This window comes from Rattus rattus, chromosome 10 (assembly GCF_011064425.1).
Source record: "Rattus rattus isolate New Zealand chromosome 10, Rrattus_CSIRO_v1, whole genome shotgun sequence".
Taxonomy (NCBI): Eukaryota; Metazoa; Chordata; class Mammalia; order Rodentia; family Muridae; genus Rattus; species Rattus rattus.
The window spans coordinates 62,437,999-62,442,375 of record NC_046163.1 but is presented as its reverse complement, the minus strand read 5'-3'; the positions used below and the strand labels follow the sequence as shown (position 1 = coordinate 62,442,375).

Sequence of the window (4,377 nt, the reverse complement as noted above, 5' to 3'; positions counted from 1 at the left end):
ATCAGCTCTGGGAAAGTTCCGAGTCACAAGGTCTCTGAAGTTGGCCAGAGCAACACACTAATAGTTTTTAAGTGACTAAAATCTCTTGGCCAAGTGTTTGGGGAAAGCGCTTGATCTTCACCTCAAAACGCCTGTACTTCCTCTGTCGATTACAAGATGCTTCTGTTTTCTTTGGTGGAGTGAAGAAGAAATGTCAAAGTGTGAGCTCTCTCTTCCTGTAAGCCGCCAGAGGTGGCCTGGAAGATGGTTCGCTACTCTCTTGATCCAGAGAACCCCACAAAATCATGCAAATCAAGAAGTCCAAACCTTCACGTCCACTTTAAAAACACCAAGAAAACTGCCCAGGCCATCAAAGGTGTGCATATCTGCAAAGCCACCAAGTATCTGCAGGATGTTACTTTAAAGAAGCAATGTGTGCCATTATGGTGGTATAATGGTGGAGTTGGTAGGTGTGCCCAGGCCATACAGTGGGGCTAGACACAGAGACGGTGGCCAAAATGAATGCTGAATTTTTGCTGCACATGCTTAAAAATGCAGAGAGTAATGCTGAACTGAAGGGTTTAGACATAGATTCTCTGTCATTGAACACATTCAGGTGAACACTGACGAACTTACAGAGCTCATGGCCGGATTAACCCATCCATGAGCTCCCCCTGCCACATCGAGATGATCCTCACTGAGAAGGAACAGACTGTTCCAAAGCCAGAAGAGAGGCTGCACAGAAGAAAAAGATATCCCAGAAGAAACTGAAGGAACAGAAACTCATGGCACAGACATAAATTCAGCACAAAATAAATGCAGATAAAGTTTTTAAAAAGAAGTGTGAACTCCTTTGGCACTAAAGAAACAACCATCTCGACCATCAAAGTGTGGCCCCAGGCCGGGTGTGACCCTGGACCACAGCTAAGCGTGGGTCTGAAAGATGAACGCTCCAAGGAAGTATGTATATACCTGAAAGAAGCCAGAAAGCCTCTTCTGACCCTGCCCTGTCTATTCTGGTTCCTCGTCTGTTCTTGTTGAAGCTTCTGGAAGCTGGCTGAAAAGAATCCCTGAACACTGTGTAGACATTCACTCTCGGGCAAGGATCGAACACCTAGATCCCCGCTGTTGCCATTCTATCTGTGAACGAGGAGCCAAGACGTGCATCCATGCCTGCAGTCGGGTCAAAGTGTCCGCTGAGGTGACACACCGTGGCTGAAGATTCACTGGTCTCCTCCCCTGCTATCCCAGAAGGTACAGCGTAATCAACATGGCTGGATCTCTTGTGGTACAATTGTAGGTCTTTCTGCACCTTTGTTATATGCTTGCTACTGTGTCTGTGGTGTCAGGTCACACAGCCCCACCTTCCTGTTTGTGTTTTTGGGGACACAGCATCCCTGTTGTAGCAAGAGGGACATAGGTCTCCCACCTTCATGTAACACACACACACACACACACACACACACACAAAACACACACACACACATAGAAAGAGGGCGTGATGTATATTCAGGGTCTAACAAGTCAATGATTGTGTTTTCCTTCTAATTGAATGGGAAGAGAAATTAAAAGCCCTCCTTTCTTACAAGAAAAATGTGTTAGTTTAAACAGTTCAGTGAGGCAATGGATGTGCTTTACTTTCTTGTTGCTATGGCTAAGGCAACAAAGAGCAACATAAGAATGGGCTTATTGTATGGCTCTTGGTTGGAGGGAATATAGTCCATGGAGGTGAAGCATGGCACTGCGTGTGAGTAGCTGCTCACTGTGTCCTCAGGAAGGAAGCCGGCAGAGATGACGTTCTATGCTGGGTTCCCCTTCTCCTGTGTTCCTTTATTTTCAACCTGTACTGCAGACCACAGGACGGAGAGGTCATATTCAGCGAAGGTGTTCCCTCCTCGGTTATGTCTCCCTACAGACACTCGTGCAGACCTGCTCGGAGGTGTGTCTCCCAGTGACGTTGACAATGAAGACTAGTCATCACAGGATGTGATGTCTCTTGCCACACGCAGGCACATTAGTAATAAGGGTTCTGAGACACCTGAAGAACAGTGACCTGTCAGTGATTGTGTTTTCCTCCAGGAAAAAAAAAATCACAATTCTGAGAACTAGCTTTCCGTTTAAATGTCACACACACCACTGGGAAACATTTTCTCACAGAATTTCAGAACATGCACGTCCCAGCAAAACACCATCCAAATGAAGACCCTGCCTACTGTGGGTGGCGGCATTCCCTAGACAGGAGGTCTAGCTGAGAGTAAGCAAGCAGGACACATGAAAGAGCCTCGCTCTCTGCTCGTGACTGTGGATGGGCATGGCTGGCTGTTTTATGTTCTGGTCAGTCTGACTTCTCTGCTACTGTGGCACTGGGAACCAAATAAACCCATCCTTGCCTAAAAGTCGCTTTTCGTCATCATGGCTTATCATAGTAACAGAAGGAAACTCAGACGGAAATTAAAGGACAAGCCAGAGGCTGGGAGAAAGTATTTTCAAATCTCGTGTATAATCTGAGTTTTGTATCTGGAATTGATGATGAGCTCTTGAAAGTCGACAGTTCTGAAGAAATCGAATGAACCAATTTTTTAAAAAATAGATTAAAAAGACTTGACCATTCGCTTGGTCAGAGAAATATGAAGCAAGAGGGAAGATGCTTGGCACCATTGACCACTTGGGCATGGCACAGTTTATCATAATAATATATAACTAAAAACCAATCAAAATGCCTAAAATATGAGGCTGGAGAGATACTAGGGTGGGTAGGAATACTTCCTGTTCTTCCAGACGACCCAGTTTTGGTTCCTAACACCCATGATAGCATTCACAATTGTTTGTACCTTCTGCTTCAGGGGGTCTGATGCCCTTTTCTGGCCTCTGCTGGCACTACATCATGCCTACATAGATATGTACACATAAATTAAAATAAATCTTAAAAAAGAAGTAGACTGAAGGATTGGCCAACCAGTGACCAGCCCATTTTGAGACCCATCACATGGGCAGGCACCAATCCCTCATTAACTATGTTGTGCTGCAGACAAGAGCCTAGCATAGCTGTCCTCTGAGAGGCTCTACCCAGCAGCTGACTGAGACAGATGCAGATACCCAGAGGCACACATTGGATGGAGGTTGGGGTTGTAAACTCTGGTGATGACTTTATAAAATTAAACATACTCGCCAGGAATCTCAGGCCTGCGAGAATGAAAAGATATGTTTGCATTAAAACCAATACACACGTGTTTGAGGTAGCTGCGCTCAAACTGTTCCGGTCTCAGGCAGTCAAGTGCTGAGAGGACAGTGACAGCTGTGAACTGCAGGTGCAGGAGAGGTGTGACCGTAAAAGACCAGACCGAAAAGGTAATGCTACCATGCTGGACCCCAGTTATGACTACGACACACATGACTACAGCTATTGAAATCTGCAGGACTGTGCATCACAGAAAAGGGAAATCAGGCATTCTCTCGGACTTGGACGCTCAATGTCAGTGGCTTTGTCAGTCTGATAACTCCCTGTCCCTAACACAACATGCTCAAGCAGGAGCTGAGAGGGACATGTGTGAGGCCGGTGGGTATGAAGATGACTTGGGAAGAGGTCCTGACACCGGGCAGGGATGTGCGACAGACAGTAGACGGGGCCAATGTGATTGAAAGCCAGGAATTTGGAGCAGATAGAAACCTGGTCCATGGGGCCTGTGAGCAGGAGGATGCCAGCCAGACCAATCATGTCTTCTGTTGTGCCTTGCAACTGTATCGTTTTACTTTGACCAAAAACTGTTACTTCCAATCAGATAATGGGGAAGGAATTCTGTCTTCTTTTGTTGTGCCTTGCAACTGTATCGTTTTACTTTGACCAAACTAAGTGTTACTTCCAATCAGATAATGGCGTTTGCTAGACTATTGGCATATTGGAATATGACCTGTGTGTAATTCCTCTTACATGCATAGCATTCTGATGCAGGGCTCATGAAACAGCAAATGAGTGACAGCTGGCACCAGAGTGCTTTAATCCTCACAGGCCTTCACAGTGCTGTCCCTTGTTAATTAGTGCATGTTCATTAGTGCAGCTGCCTTCCCAGCCACTGGGAAGCAGGGTGTGGACTTTACCAACACGAGTAGAGTCTGTCACCATGCTATTTGTGTGGCACTCCTCAGGAGAAAGTCCCTAAAAGTGAGTCATGGAGATGAGTCACGTCCTATGGCACTGGTCTTTGAAACCAAAGCCTATGGCATGTCCTCTTGATATCTACAGGAAATGCCAGGAATGCCAGGGCAGATCTGGGAGAAGACCACACACCTGCCACCATAAGCCACCAGGCAGCCATGCAACGGGTGTGTTTGCAGCACCGTGGAGACCACGCTGATAGTTTCCCAGGGAACACGATCTAAATCCTGGTCCCTGGTCTGAGT

At 46.4% G+C, this 4,377-nt stretch overlaps 1 pseudogene; it reads left to right on the top strand.

The window, feature by feature from the left end:
• Positions 1–243: 243 nt before the first annotated feature.
• On the top strand, positions 244–779 carry LOC116910932 (annotated as a pseudogene).
• The last annotated feature ends 3,598 nt before the right edge of the window (positions 780–4,377 follow it).